At 44.5% G+C, this 16,710-nt stretch overlaps 1 long non-coding RNA gene across 1 annotated transcript in view; it reads right to left on the bottom strand.

The window, feature by feature from the left end:
* The window catches only part of LOC132542444 (uncharacterized), a 21,603-nt gene extending 4,919 nt beyond the window's left edge, over nucleotides 1-16,684 (bottom strand). Inside the window, exons 1-2 of the long non-coding RNA XR_009553455.1 lie at nucleotides 14,952-16,684; nucleotides 14,323-14,733 (exon numbers count right to left, since the gene is read on the bottom strand). This is a non-coding gene — a long non-coding RNA (uncharacterized LOC132542444). The remainder of the gene's footprint in view (nucleotides 1-14,322; nucleotides 14,734-14,951) is intronic.
* Between the last annotated feature and the right edge of the window lie 26 nt (nucleotides 16,685-16,710).

Here is a 16,710-nt window from a genome sequence, read left to right as displayed (position 1 = left end):
CCATTCCCCAGAAGCCTGCTCCACTAGGAAAGAGAAAGGCAAGTTTGGAGTATGGGTCAACCTGTCAATGCCCATGTTCAGCGGGGAAACAATTACAGACGCCAGACCTTCCAGCTTCTGCACCCCACAATGACCTTGGGTCCCTACTTCCAGAGGACTAAAGAATAGGAAAGCTGTCAGGGGAAGGTATGGGATACTGAATTCTGGTGGTGGGAATTGTGTGCAGTTGTACCACTCTTATAATCTGAGGTTTTGTCAGTGTTTCCTAAAAAAGAGAATAAAGACTCTTAATATTAGGATGTATGTATTCTAATGAACCTCATTTGTGAATAATTCCACTATTCATGGTGCAACTATTTAATTTATTTTCTCTAGATAGAAGATTAGACAAAAAAAAAAAAAAAAGGAAAGTCACCAGAGTGATGTCAGAAGCAGCATGTCCTTGAGAGACAAAGCCCCCTGGGCCTGTGAGCAAAAGGCTGGCAAAGTAGGCCTTCTTTGAGCCCGTGACCTTTCTCCTAGGATGATTAGAGAAAGCTGAGAAAATTATAAAGACTTTGCAGACTCTCTGGGAAAATGACAATTATCTAACTACATGAACTTTTGCCTCAACTGTATCTTGCTCATGTTTTGAGAAACTGTACTTTGCTTATGCACCTGGATTATGTTTTGAGAAACCTTATGCAGAGCCAGCCTAATTAAACTTCTTGCTGTGTGTGTTATAAAAGACTATAAGAAAAATAAATCTGGGAGCTCAGTCATTGGGCTGGGGCCCTCCCGATCCCATTGTACTGTCTTCTTTCTTTTCTCAATCCTAGCGCCCTCTCCAGGTACTGTGGTTCCTGGTTGGATGGCTCTGACCAGAGAGTAACACCCATGAAGTTTCCCTTTTCATGTCTATCTGTGTTGTCAGGGCTTGAAACTAAATATTTGGGTATGTCAAAGTTGCATTTTACAATATGAATTATGTCTTGGTATTCAAATATTATTTCACAGGGTCTTTCTGGTGGCATACCAAGTAGAGACCAAAAATGATCACCTTAGAGATCCCAGATGGGTTTAAGACCCATCTCTCCAACAGCTGCAGAGGGAAGTCTCACAATTGTATGTGCTTCAACCCCCCATTTCATGTATCTATTTATATCTGTATCTGTATCTATCTATTTATAGCTATCCATCTATATATCATCTATCTATCTCTCTCTATATAACATGACATTCAAGAATGGTGACACTGAGTCCCAGTGATAATACTAATTAGAAAATTAGAGTTATAAGAGTAAGTGGCTGCGGAGATAGCACAGTGGTTATGCAAAATATTTCCAAACTTGAGGCTTTCAATACCCAGCATCAAGATAAGCCAGAGTTGAGCAGTACTCTGATCACATCCATCTCTCTCATTGAAATAAATAATAAAAAATAAATAATTAACTAAAAGAGTCCTGCTTCCCCAGAGCTCTGTCCCACTAGGGTAAGAATGAGACAGGCTGGGAGTATGGATTGACCTGTCAGTGCCCATGTTCATCGAGTTAAGCACAGGTGGCGCAAAGCATAAGGACCAAAGTAAGGATCCTGCTTCGAGACCCCAACTCCCCACTTGCAGGGGAGTCCTTTCGCAAGTGGTGAAGCAGGTCTGCAGGTGTTTGTCTTTCTCTCTCCCTCTCTGTCTTCCCCTCCTCTCTCCTATCTAACAACAATAGCAACAATAATAACTACAACAATAAAATCAAAAAGGGCAACAAAAAAGAATAAAATAAATTTTAAAAAATTAAACAATCCATTGGGTAGGGGTAGATAGTATAATGGTTATGCAAAGAACCTGTCATGCCTGAGGTTCTAAAGTCCCAGGTTCAACCCCCTGCACTACCAGAAGCCAGAGATGGGATTTTCTATGATGTTTCTCTCTGCATCTCTCAAAAATAAAACAAACAAAATATATTTTTTTAAAAAGATAAACAATTCCTTCAAAAATAGGAGGAATATATGGCCAGAATATTCTCAAGAGATCCACAGGGACAATAGACATCTGAAAATATTCTCAAAGTCACTGTTTATCAGGGAAGGCAAATAAAACCAACAATGTGAGATTGTCATGCTTTAGAAGAGGCAGAAACATCAACTGCTGAAGAAGCTACTGAGTGGTCCGGGAAGTGGTTTCATCCAAAACCTACCCACTATCCCACCTCCTGTGCCCTGAATTTGTAAAATTTTATAAAAAGGAATCTCTGACAAAAACCATCTTAGAAGATAACTCCACACAATTTCCACCACCAGAACTCCATGTCTCATCTCTCCTCTGATAGCTTTCCTATTTATCCATCTGGGGGTATGGACCCATGGCCATTTTGGGGTGCAGAAGGTTGAAGGTCTGGCTTCTGGAATGGCTTCCCTGCTGAATATGAGCATTGACAGGTCGATCGATCCATACTTCCAGCCTCTCTCTCTTTCTAGCTCTCTTTTTCTTTCTGTTAAGAACTGCTTTTATTAATGCAAAGTTAGGCACACACACACACACACACACACACACACACACACAGACCACAAAGTGTTAAGTTTAAATAGGTCAATCATAACAAATAGGTGGCAATTCAATATCCAGGGCTGACAGAATGTTTGAGGGAGATTGGAACATATCAGATTTCCACAGTGGGGTGGGCATCTTCACAGGAGAAGGGGAACCCAGGTTCAGCAGCCTGTCAACTTCCTTGTCCTCAAGAATCATGAGGGGTGGGGAGTCAGACGGTAGCGCAGTGGGTTAAGCGTAGGCAGCACGAAGCGCAAGGACCGGCATAAGGATCCTGGTTCGAGCCCCCGGCTCCCCACCTGCAGGGGAGTCACTTCACAGGCGGTGAAGCAGGTCTGCAGGTGTCTATCTTTCTCTCCCCCTTCCTGTCTTCCCCTCCTCTCTCCATTTCTCTCTGTCCTATCCAACAACGACATCAAGAACAATAATAACTACAACAACAAAAAAAGAAAAGACAACAAGGGCAACAAAAAGGAAAATAAATAAATAAATATTTTTTAAAAAAAGAATCATGAGGGGCACACCACTCAAGGGCAGGTATGCAATCTGATGTTCTTCAAGCAGGTCGAAGCTCTCAAAATCTAGAGGATTAAAGGGAAAGAACTTCTCTATTTCTGGATAGGTGTTGTTTGACACAGGAGAAGTGCTCTTTGCTTTAACAGACTTTTCTGTTAACTCTTAGGCAGGGAAAGTTTTCCGTCTCTGTATAAGGGGTCCATTAGTCTGCACATACTTTCCTGTGGTTCTGTTTACAGTCTGCCCATGAGCTCAGTGGTCTTGTGTATTCTGCTGCCCCCTTCCCTGAACCTTCTCTTCCAGTCCCCGTGTGAAAAAGTCACAGGTGGTGAGACTGGCATTCCCCTCACTCTGCAGTAGCTGATGCATTTCCCAGACTGTCCTTCTCTGCTGCATTGCAGGACAGGCAGCTCCCCAAGAATAAGAGGCATATTTTCATCCAGGCCTCAGGGCTAAGCTCCATCTCGCAGTTCCTGGAATGTCTGCAGGAGCGTGCTGTGCCCAGAAGCTGTCCAGGCTGGCTTAGCCAAGACCCTCTTGCAGTCTCTTCCATGAAGCTCTGCTAGACTAGGCTCCTGACTTGGGAGGCTGGGGAACCTTGGGAGGCTCTTATCACCCTCCAGAAGTTGGCTAGTCATGATGGCAGGGGCCATGATTCCATAGGATGAGTTCCCAGCCTTCGGCTACATGTGTTCAGGTGCCGGGAGAAGCAGCACAGTGGTCAGGGAGAAGGAGAGCTTGCAGGAGCAGCTAGTGCAGCTGACTTTGCAAGAACAGAGAGTGTGTTTCCAGCAGACATGCACTAAGTCACTTCCCACACACCACACCCTTGTGAGTTTGCAGGAGTCTTACTATACACCCAGTCTGACGTCAGCCATATGGGGATTATGTCCCAAAGTCCAGTATCCACACCTTGAGCTGTTCCCACCTCTTTGACACTTGGATTGATGTGTGTGCAGTAGATAGCCCAGGAATATCCCATCAGAATACAGGAGAAATTTAGGTCCACTACTTCAGTACAAGGATAGTTGAAGCCCAGAAAGGCCAAGTGACTTCTTCAAGTTCTCTTAAATTGGTCCACACACACCAGGATTATTTTTATTTTTACTTTTGTTGCCCTTGTAGTTTTTTATTTTTGTTGTAGTTATTATTGATATTGTCATTGTTAGATGAGACAGAAAGAACTGGAGAGAGGAAGGGAAGACAGTGAGGGGGAGAGATAGACACCTGCAGACCTGCTTCACCACCTGTGAAGTGACTCCTCTGCTGGTGGGGGATTGGGGACCCGAACCTGGATTTTTTATACTGGTCCTTACTCTTTGTGCCACATTTGTTTAACCTGCTGCACTTCCCCCCCGACAGCCACAGGAATATATATATATATATCTGTATTTACTTATTGGATACAGGGAGCCAGATTTTGAGAGGGTGGTAAAGAGAGAGACACCTGCAGCACTGCTTAATCACTCATGAAGCTTTCCTCCTGCATGTAGGGAACTGGGGCTCCAACTCTGGTCCTTGTGCACTACAATGTTTGCTTTCTACCTGGTGTGTAACCACCCAGCCTCCACATGCTTCAGGATTATCTTGTCCAATGAGGTAGATTGGTCCCTCCATAAGACCAACCTTGAAGATATAGGATACAGTGTGTGTGTGTGTGTGTGTGTGTGTGTGTGTGTGTGTGTGTGTGTGTGTGTGTGTGTATGGGGGTGAGCAGCACTGCAGGAGCTATGGAGGGGGGGTCAGTGTCACTATTACATAGAGAGGAGTCTCCTGAACTCAAGGAGGAAGGACACACAGCCCTCTCTACCACTGAATAATAAATCTTTGGAGGAATTTGAGGGTGGGAGCTCTTCTGGTGAGTGGCTGTGGAGTTAGATCCCAGGCAGATGACCAGGACAGGATCTGGGGCAGGTACTTGGCTCTGTCCTTGCACAGGACTCAAGCCCCTCTTTCCCAGAAGGACCTCGACATCTGGTGAGGAGCCCACCTCTGGTCCAGAAGGACATTCCTCTCTTCCATCTCTCTGCCGGAAGTTGACAGCTACTTTTTCCCCCCTTAATTTATTAGGAGGATTAATTATTTACAGTCTGATTGTATTGCACCAAAGTAAAAGACTCTGTACCATGGCATGAATTCAGAACCTCATGTATTTAAGGGCCCTATTTTTATCCACTGCACTACCTCCCACACCATAATTCTTTTTAATCTTAAATAATTAGAAAGCCGCTCTTATTGTCACTGACTTGATGACATATAAGCCTACTCTTACTCTTCAGTCTCATTTTTCATTTTCCTTTTTTATCTAAGCCCTGAGTTGAATGAAGCAGTCATATTACTTTCCTGAATGAACCTTTTTTTTCTCTAACTCCTTTGGCTTCATGGTCCCTACTTCTCACCCCCTAAAAATCTCTCAGTCAAGATGAGTTCAGTTGTTGACCAAGCAATTTCAGGCCTGATAGGGGCCTAATTATGAAAACAAAGATTCACTGTCTACAGCCATGATTGTTGTTCCCCTACATGCTACCAAAGACTTCCCTCCTCAGAACATAGCTCTATTTTCCTCTCTCTCTCTATTTCTTTTGCCTCCAGGCTTATTGCTGGGGCTCAGTGACTGTAGTAGTAATCCACTGCTCCTGGAGTGGATTTTGTTGCCCTTGTTTATTGTTGTTGTCATTGCTGTAGTTGCTGGATAGGACAGAGAGAAATGGAGAGAAAAGGGGAAGACAGAGAGGGGGAGGGAAATACAGACACCTGCAGACCTGCTTTACCACCTGTCAGGCAACCCTCCCCCAAGGTGGGGAGTCAGGAGCTGGAAGCAGGATCCTTAGTCCAGTCCTTACTCTTTGCTCCACTGTACTACCACCCAGCCCTTCTCTCCTCTCCCTTAGAGTGAAAGTTGGATGCCATCAACACTCCTCTCAACTTGGATGCCATCAACACTCCTCTCAACAGCCTCCGAGCACCCCCATTAACTAGTCAAATTGCCTCACATTTGACTGAGCAGAAGCCACTGGCTGGGCTTCCCCACAGCCCGACTCCTCTGGCATGGCTGACTCCCCACCTACCCAGCTGCCCATCCTGTCTCTAGGCCATGCTGGGTGTGGTAGACATCAAAGAGAACAGACCCCACAGCTCTATTCTCTTAGGCCCTTCATCTCCCCCCATGGATAAGCACCGCTCACTGAGACTCCACAGAAAAGTTTCCAACATGTTGCTTCACACCAATAACTCTAGAAGCCTGATCACATGTCAGATCTTAGTCACCACCTTCTCTGCCTCTATTTCTGACTCAGGAACAGTTAAGAAATGGATATATCAACTAGGGCAAAGTAAATGGACTGTGAGTAATCATAAGGATACCTATTTACCTGCACTGTGTTTTTGTTTGTTTTCTTAAGAAAACTATGCTGAGTTCTGAGTTACAGTGGCATTGAGGACTGAAACATGTTACACCGAGTCTCAAGCATGAACTTTAGTTGTATAACTGCTATGCTAACTCACTGACCCGAAACATGCCCCCCACACATGGTTTCACTTCAAAATTGTTTTGAATATGGGCCCCAGATAAAATTTATGGGGTTTACAGTTGACAATATTTATGCACCTTTCCCATATTTGGGAGCTCCTCTCTTCTCTGATTCAGCTTTTTAATCCCATTTTCCAGCCATGACATCATTTCCCCAGACAATAACTGGTGTCCACCTACATATTAGATGTCAGGCTTAGAAAAAAAATAACAAACCTAGTATAATTATGGGCTTTTGTAATATAACAAAAATAGGCCTGCTAACTATCTACAAAATGGAGACCTCCAAATCGACATCCACACTATTCCAGCCTTTAGGTTCATAATTAGTCATCAGTTTGTTTGGGTTTATATGTCAACTATTTTCAGCCACCAGGTTCTAGATGCTACCATAATGCCAACTGGTTTCCCTGGGCAGAGGACCCCACCAATGTGTCCTGGAGCTCTGCTTCCCCAGATCCCTGTCCCACTAGGGAAAGAGAGATACAGGCTGGGAGTATGGATCCATCTGTCAATGCCCATGTTCAGCAGGGAAGTAATTACAGAAGCCAGACCTCCCACCTTCTGCATCCCACAATGACCCTGGGTTCATACTCCCAGAGCGATAAAGAATAGGAAAGTTGTCAGGAGAGGGGATGAGATACAGAGTTCTGGGGTTAGGAATTATGTGGAGTTGTTTTTCCTATGGTTTTTTCAGTGTTTCCTTTTCATAAATAACATTTTTTTTAAGTTTCAGGGGAGGGGCTCTCCAAAAATTGGGGCTTGCCTGATCCCAGGACTCATGTGTTGGCTTTTTCATTGTTTTTTACGTTTGAGAGGTCAAGAGAGGAGGGATTCCACCACACCGCTCCACCCCAAGTGGAAATTTCTCTCCCTGTGGTGCTCCCATGGGGTGCTCAGACCTGAAATCTCTATACAGTAAGGCAAATACTCTCCTGTGTGAGCCAGCTCTGTCCAGCGTTCATATTTATTTATATTCAGTAGCAAGTTTTTTCTTTGTTTTATTGTTGTTTTCTTTTTTAAAATTTATTTATTTATTTTAAAAAGGAGACATTGGTAGCTGGGCAGTGGCACAGCAGTTTAAGCGCATGTGGCGCAAAGCACAATGACTGGCTTAAGGATCCTGGTTTGAGCCCCTGGCTCCCCACCTGCAGGGGAGTCTCTTCACAGGTGGTGAAGCAGGTCTCCATGTATCTGTCTTTCTCTCCCCCTCTGTCTTCCCCTCCTCTCTCCATTTCTCTTTGTCCTATCCAACAACAGCGAAATCAATAACAACAACAATAACTACAACAATAAAACAAGGGCAACTAAAAGGAAAATAAATACTTTTTTAAAAATCCCCCACACCTATGGATATCTAATCTTTGACAAAGGGACCCAGACTATTACATGGGGAAAGCAGAGTCTCTTCAACAAATGGTGTTGGAAACAATGGGTTGAAACATGCAGAAGAATGAAAGTGAAACACTGCATTTCACCAAATACAAAAGTAAATTCCAACTGGATCAAGGACTTGGATGTTAGGCCACAAACTATCAGATACTTAGAAGAAAATATTGGCAAACTCTTTTCCACATAAATTTTAAAGACATCTTCAATGAAACAAATCAAATTACAAAGAAGACAAAGGCAAGTATAAACCTATGGGACTACATCAATTTAAAAAGCTTCTTCACATCAAAAGAAACCACTACCCAAACCAAGAGACCCCTCACAGAATGGGAGATTTTTACATGCCATACATCAGACAAGAGTTTAATAACCAACATATATAAAGAGCTTGCCAAACTCAACAACAAGACAACAAATAACCCCATCCAAAAATGGGGGGAGGACTTGGACAGAACAGGAAGTGATCATAGAACTTAACCAGCACCTTAAAAACAAGAAGAAGCAAAGGCCTGTCGTGATCTTGACCCACCCTAATTCCTCTGCATCTTGCCCTGAGGCCCCTATTTTGGCATCTTGCCCTGAGGCCCCTATTTTGGCAGACACGTGTCCGAATTCCCCTTTGGACTCCACAGCCACTTCTTCGGCCACCCCCATTTTGGCAGACACGTGTCCGGAACCTCCTGCTGCCTCCATGGCTGCTTCTTCGCCCACCCCTGTTTTGACAGACACATGTCTGAATTCTCCTGTAGCCTCCAAAACCACTTTTTCGGCTGCTTGTCCAGAAGCTTCCACTTTGGTGACTCCTCCTACTGCTACACACTTATCAGAGCAAGTCCACACATTTCCGGTCAATGTTGCCCCCAATAGACAAAAACCTCAGGCCTGGTATCCATATTCCACCACAGACCTGAAGGAACTACGCCAGGCTATCAAGGATGACGGTATTCATGCCCCATGGACCAGGTCCATTTTACACGCCTGCTTCAGAACCTTAATAGCCCCCAAGATTGGAGGGATGTAACTCGTGCTACGCTCCCAGGCCCCCTCTTCCTGCAATGGGAGGCATTCTTTCACAACGAATGTTTACAACAATCGCAGAAAAATATTCAAAATCAGCCAGAGGGTAATTTTGATGCATTGTTTGGAACAGGCCAATTAGAAACAGGGATTCAACAGGCAGAAGCCAAGTTTCCACGGGGGTATTTTGATCAAGTATGCCTGTGTGCATTAAAAGCATGGGAGCGATTAACACCACCCATGGGAGCGGCCTCAGCCCCCATTCTCTCCCTTCAACAAGAACCTGATGAATCCCTCGCTAAATTCATTGCCAAGGTCCAGTCGAGTTTGGAAAGGAAGATTTATAATCCTGACGCTCGTTTTCTCCTCCTGCGATCCATAGTCTGGGATGGAATGCTTCCACATTTTCGACAGGCCTGTATCACTCTTAAAAACGAACACCCAGATACTTGGATAATAGCTACACAGGATCTCAGATCAAGCTCTTTTCAAGGACCTGTGTTACAGGCCTATGCAGCTACCTTACATAAGCAAAAAGGGGCTTGCTTTCAGTGCGGTCGCCAAGGGCATTGGCGTAACCAATGTCCAGAAAATAGACCGTGACCCCGCCTCCAGCCAGGGCAACCCTGCCTCCAGTCAGGACAACCCCGCCTCCAGACAGGGAATCAGAGACCATGAATGCCTTGTCCCAGATGTCAGAAAGGATTTCACTCGAGGAGAGATTGTTGGTCAAGGTTCCATAGGAATGGCACGCCTCTGCCAAATGTAAACAGGGATTTAAACTAGGTGTGGGGCTTCCCTTAGCCCTGCCCCCAAGAGGGAAGGAAGCAGGTCGCCCGCTTGGTGCTGTGCCCTTCTTCCACAAACAGAAGCCCAGCTTGGGACCCAATCCATCGCTACACCCACCATGCCAAGTAACAATAACAGAGAGTGAGCAGAAGGAGGAACCCGCGGTATGTGGGAACTTCCAGCATAGAAATAACCGGCTGGAGCAAGAGAACAGCTCGAATTTGGAGCCTGAGATTTTATAGACCACCCCTGTTTTAGAAAGGGGTCACCCAACTATGACAGTAAAGATTGGTAATATTCCTTTTAAGTGTTTGATTGACACGGGAGCAGATAAGACAATATTAAGACAAGCAGAGGTTCCCCAGAATTGGGAACTCCTCCCAGGACCACGCTTAAATGGTGTTGGAGGATTGACTCAGGCATTCCGCACACGAGATTCCCTTGTGTGGGAAGATCCAGAAGGGACTACCGGATGCTTTCAGCCTTTAATAGCTGATATAAGCACCAATTTATTGGAAAGAGACTTGCTGGAATCTTTAGATGTAGTGATATCCTCAGACACCTCTGCAGGACACCACACTCACTCCTGTGAGACTGCTAGACCCAACCAGCACCCCCAATACTAACTGCCACTCTTTGTAACAGAACTCCCCACTTAGATTGGCTTTCTAATGAGCCTGTCTGGGTGGAACAGTGGCCTTTGCCTAGGGAGAAGCTATAAATTTTAAAAGAACTCGTCCAAGAGCAGTTATCTTTGGGACACATTCATCATTCTTGGAGCCCATGGAATACTCCAGTCTTTGTGATTAAAAAGTGCTCAGGAAAATGGTGCCTCCTCCAAGATCTTTGTGCAGTTAATAAAACCATGCAGGTTGGGGCTCCCCCCAAAGGGGTTTGCCTCTTGCTTCTGCAATTCCCACAGGAATTCCAATCATAGCTATTGATATACAGGATTGTTTTTTTGTCTATTCCCTTACACCCACAAGATTGTAAATGTTTTGCTTTCTCTGTTCCTTCTATTAATAATGCCAGCCCTGCCAATAGATTTGAATGGGTGGTACTGCCCCAGGGTATGGCTAATAGTCCTACTATTTTTCAAGAGGCTGTTAAATCTGCCCTTTTTCCATATATTCATAAGGGCCTTAAGTTTTTTCATTATATGGATGATGTGTTAATATGGGGAGAATTAGATACAGATCTCTCCACCCTACGTGATTTTCTAATCCCTGCCTTAAAGAGAAGTGGACTTAATGTAGCTCCTGAGAAGATTCAGCTAATCCCTCCAATATCTTTCTTAGGCTCAGAGATTTCCCTAACGCAGATTCGTCCTTTAAAACCTTGTGTTACTTTTCCTTCTAATCTCACTCTTGCTTCTTTACAAAGTTTTCTTGGAAATTTGAATTGGCTTAGGCAGTATCTTTATCTGCCTACTAGCTGCCTGCAACCACTGTTTGATCTGTTAAAAGGAAACAAACAGCCCTCCTCAAAGCGTATGTTAACCCCCGAAGCCTCCTTGGCACTGGAAAAAGTTAACCAGGCTCTCCAGGACATGCACCTCGTTCAGTTCTACCCCTCCTCTCCAGTAAATCTTCTAATCTTTAACTCCACCCCCACGGTAGTGGGGGCATTGTGGCAGAAACATGGCATTCTCGAATGGCTTCATACACCAGTAGGTGGAGCTCCAAGACTCCTTACTGAGATAGATGCCTTAGCATTTATGGTTCGCCAAGGAAGAAACAGATCGGTTCAGGTCTTAGGAAGGGAACCAGATTCAATCATTCTTCCCTTTTCTCTCACAGATACAGAATGGCTCATATGCCACCATTCTCGTTTTGCCATAAGTTTAATGGGTTTTCCAGGACAATTAGATAATCATTTTCCCTCTAATAATTTGATAGCTTCTTTACCTCTGTTGCCTCTACTAGTACCTAAACTTTTCTCTCGAGATCTCATCCCCTCTGCTCCTACAGTGTTCACTGATGGTGGAAAAAAGGGAGCTGCTGCCCTTATATATTATCCAGACCAGCAATACCCCAAACCTCTCTTTACTGAACTTCCTGATAATTCCCCTCAGTACAAAGAACTTTATGCTGTTTTCCTTGCATTAAAAGTTGTACCAGAATCCTTCAACCTTTTTTCTGACAGTGTGTATACTGTTAACTTACTTCCATGGCTTGCTCGATCTTATGTAAGAATTGATGACAACCCACTTTCTCCTCTTTTAATTCAAATTGCCTCTATGCTTTGTTCTCGAACCCAACCACTGTATGTTCAGCACCTATGTTCCCACAGCCCTCTTCCTGGTCCCCTGTCCGAAGGGAATGCTGCAGCCGACCACCTTGCCTCCACAGGAATTCTCCTAGCCTCTGTCTCTAATCCTGCTGACTTTCATTCCCTAACTCATGTTAATTTTAAAGGTCTTCGAGCTCGATTTCCTGATATTCCTCTGCCACAGTTAAAACGTATTCTTGCTACATGTTCCTCCTGTGCAGGTCTAATCAAAACACCTGCTATTCAAACTCTGGGGGTTAATCCTCGAGGTTTAAAAGCCAACGCTCTTTGGCAAATTGATGTTACCCACATACCCAACTTTGGCAAACAAAAATATGTGTTCGTCTCAATTGATACCTTCTCTAAGTTTATGTGGGCTACAGCTCAGACTGGAGAAAACTCAGAAAAGCTTATAAGCCATATGCTCTCCTGTTTTGCTGTAATGGGCTTACCTCGTCAACTTATAAACGGATAATGGACCTGCTTTTACCAGCAAACAACTTAAAGATTTTTGTTCCCTCTGGAACATTACTCATACTACAGGCATTCCGTATAATCCACAGGGACAAGGCATTGTTGAGAGGGCCCATCAAACTCTTAAGGCTCAATTAAATAAAGAAAAAGGGGAAATGTACCCCCCTAATATCCAGCTGGCAAAAGCCTTAACTACATTAAATCTCTTTAATATTTACAAAAACTCAGACCAACCTCCTATTATTCTTCATTGGCGAACACCACCCACCTTCCCAGCCATTAAAGTCAAATGGAAAGACCCACTTGATAAAATTTGGAAAGGACCTGACCCCCTGTTGACTATGGGGAGGGGTTTGCATGCATTTTTCCACAAAATTACTCCAAGCCTGTTTGGGTTCCTGCCCGCCATGTCCGGTAATACCCACATGATGGCGCTGATATCCCTGAAGAACAAGAAACACTGCAAGAAGACTGGCTGCAAGAGGACTGGCTGCAGGATGCACCCCAGGATCCATAATACAGCATGGCAGAATAAAAAAAAATCAGATTCACAGAACTCTCCCCCCCCCCCCCGAATGTCTTATGCTATGACTGGCCAGTTGTGTTTTGTGAGTGAGTGAGTGAGTGAGTGAGTGAAAAAAAAATTTTGAGTGAGTTGAGTGACCAAAATTTTTGTACGATCCATTGTGCTCAGAGTACTCTGAAAGTTAACTGACTTTATATAAAACGGCTGGACGCAGCCATGGTTTCTGGAGACGTCCAGAAACAGTCCAAAAATTGTTCATTCCTCTTTTTGATTTCTTTTTTAAGTCTTGATATAAATATGAAATGTTTAGTCTTAAACTGTGTGAGTAAAGATGGTTCAACTATGACAGTAGATCTAAATTCGCATTTGAAATGATATGTCTTATTTACAAGTTTTTCTCCTGTGTGTTATAAACTATATGATTAATATGCGTGTTTTGAGTTTGGTAAACATTAACTTAATGGTTAAATTGTAACTTCGAAGCTACATTCTTATGAGAAGAGGTAAAATCAATTCATTAAAGTAACTGAGTGTTTAAGGTAAAACTCTAAATATTCAATGTGACAATTCATCATCTCCTAAGTTAAAATACAAATCCTCTATACAGGACATTTTTGGAGAGCCCCCAAAAATGTCCTGTAAGCTATCTTGTGGAAATTAATCCACAAGATAAAAAAAAAAGGAGACATTAACAAAACCGTAGGTTCGGAGGGGTACAACTCCACACATTTCCCACCACCTGATCTCCATATCCCATCCCCTCCGGATAGCTTTCCCATCCGCTGGGAGTATGGATCCAAGGTCATTATGGGTTGCAGAAGGTGGAAGATCTGGTTTCTGTAACTGCTTCCCCATTGAACATGGGAGTTGACTGGTTGATCCATACTTCCAGCCTGTGTCTCTCTTTCTCTAGTAGGGTAGGCCTCTGGGGAAGTGGGCGTCCAAGACACATTGGTGGGGTTGTCTGTCCAGGGAAGCCTGGTTGGCATCATGCTGGCATCTGGAACCTGGTGGCTGAAAAGAGAGTCAACATACAAACCCAAAGAAACTGTTGAATAATTATGGACCTAAAGGATGGAATAGTGCAGATGAAGTTGGGGGGGTACTCACTGCAGACTATTGTGTACTTCTGCTTTCCAGTATATATTTTGCCCTAGTTTATGGATGCGTGTGAACATATGCTCTATCTTATGGGACCTGGTCTATATCTAGGTTTTGGGACTTTGTTAGCAAGTGAACTGCCTGGGATGGAATTAGAGAATACTATGAAAGGAAAGGTCTCACCTGAGTAATGAAGCTGAAGGGTTGTCATTCCACACCTAAAGTCTCTGGACACAGTCTGAAGTGAAGCATGCTGGGGTGATCCTCATTTTATTGATTAGTTAAGTGGGCACCAGGTGGTCGAGAATCTTCTCTGGAGATGGCTCTCTTTGGTTCCAAGAATCTCCCATCCACCCTGTGTGGCCTTGCATTTATGGCAGCACACACTTCCTCCACGGTGGCATATGGGACAAAACTGAAACCCCTGGAGTGCCTGGTGTTTGAGTCTCATAACCATGCAGTCTGTGAGAGCTCCTCACTGCTCAGAATGGCATCTTAGACTCTCCTCAGTCGTTTCAAAGCTCAAGCCTCTGATGAAGAGCTTCCGCAGCTGTTCTGGCTCCTTGGGAGACTCAGATTTCTACATGGTGGCAACTGACAGAGACAAGGTCAGGATGCTCACTCGGTGACCTCCACAGGCAGAAAGCAGTGATGTAGCCGACGTCTGTAGCTCAGTGTTTATAGGAGCACATCCCTTTGGATGCCAGATTCCCTCTCTCCGGGAATGTAGACATCAGCAATCTCAGGATATCAAAATTTAGACAACCTCCTCCCTCCCTAAGCCCACGTTATTGTCAGAGAGCCCTGCTTACCTGGGGCTGCCAGTGCAGAGCAGCTCAGAGGCTCTCTTCAGAGCCTGTTATACATGGAAGTCCTGGAGAAGTGCTTCTGCTGATTGTGGGGACAGACCAGTGGCTCTCCACAGTGAGCAGCCATTCACACACACCTCTAGATATGTGAGCTGATGGACTCCACCGAGAAGGTGTGGAGCTGCCCCAGGGGTGGGTTGGCAGGGTCAGCATAGATGATTGGCATCAAGACATTTCTGCTCCTCCTGATCCCTTCACAGCACTTTATTCTATTTCTTTCTTTCTCATCTTTTCATAGGAGCACTTATTGGCTTTCACTTCCAATGATGCCCATGATTGACCCTCAAACTGTGATGTCTCTGGCATAAAGTTTTTTAACAAATGTGTTACTCTCATGCATCAGGCTCTGCATTTAACAAGATGGCCAGTAGTGGGGGGGGGGCAGGTAGATGGCATAATAGTTACACAAAGAGACTCTCATGCCTGAGGCTCCGAAGTGCCAGATGCAATGCCCTGTATCACCAAAAGCCAGAATTGTGCAGTGTTCTAGTAAAACAAAGAAATGTATAAATAAATGCAATGTGCAGGGAAGAGACCATAATGGTTATTTATGCAAAGAAACTCTAGTGACTTAAGTCCTCAAATCTCATGTTTAATCCTTTGCACTGGCATAGTTAGAGCTGATCAATGCTCTGGGAAGGAAAAAAAAAAACTGGGCTGGGTGGTGGTGCACCTAGCTGAGCGCACACGTCACAGCGCAAGGACCCAGGTTCGAGCTCCCAGGACCCACCTGCAGGGAGAAAGCTTTGCAAGTGGAGAAGCAGGGCTGCAGGTGTCTCTCATCCTATCTCCCCTTCCCTCTTGATTTCTGGCTGGGGAAGACAGAGAGGGGGAGAGAAAGACAGACACCTGCAGACCTGCTTCACTGCCTGTGAAGTGACTCCCCTGCAGGTGGGGAGCCGGGGATTGAACCAGGATCCTTACACCAGTCCTTGCTGTAGGAACTGAACAAAAAGAAATTAATGTAAGATGGTAAATAATGAGACAAATGAACCTAGTCTCAGGAAACCCAAGGGTTGAGTAGGCAATTATAAGACAGGCCTGTCCCTGAGGAAGAAAGCAATTCTCAGGTGTTAAAGCTATAAACAGAGACAAGCCTGGGAGTCTGCAAGGCAGGAGATAGATCCAAGGACAGACTCAGAAAACAGTCCGGGAGCCTAGGGCCAGGAAAAGGAAATAACCTCGAGGCCAAAAAGACCCCCTCCCCTCCCCTGCACCTGGGAGCTATAGATAACTATTGTTGTAAAACTGTCATGTAACCATACTGTGTAGCTGAATCTTGTCACATAGCCATGTAATGTAAAAGTTATATAAACCCTTATAAGACTTGTGTACAGGGTTGATTGCCAGAAGGCTGTTGCACCAGCTCCTTGGTAATTTGGCCCTAGCCGGCTAGTAAATAAAGCTCCTTGTCTTTACATCACCCTGGTCTCTTGGTGAATTTCTTGGATTACTGAACCTAACACTTGCAAAGCGTCACGTGCACTTAACCTGCTGCTATACCGCCTGACTCCAGATAATTTTAGTCTGGTACCTGTAACATGTGTGCTCAACCATAACCCAGCTCTCAATTTCTCTTTCTCGATCCAAAATAAATACAAATCAATAAAAAAGCAAACAGCTTAGATTATTCTCATTATGTCACCATCGGGGCCAGAGCAGCTCACTAATTCATTAGCGAGCTTCTGGCTCCTTAAAAACC

The sequence above is a fragment of the Erinaceus europaeus genome, chromosome 13, assembly GCF_950295315.1.
Source record: "Erinaceus europaeus chromosome 13, mEriEur2.1, whole genome shotgun sequence".
Lineage (NCBI taxonomy): Eukaryota > Metazoa > Chordata > Mammalia > Eulipotyphla > Erinaceidae > Erinaceus > Erinaceus europaeus.
This window is presented reverse-complemented; position numbering and strand designations above follow the sequence as displayed.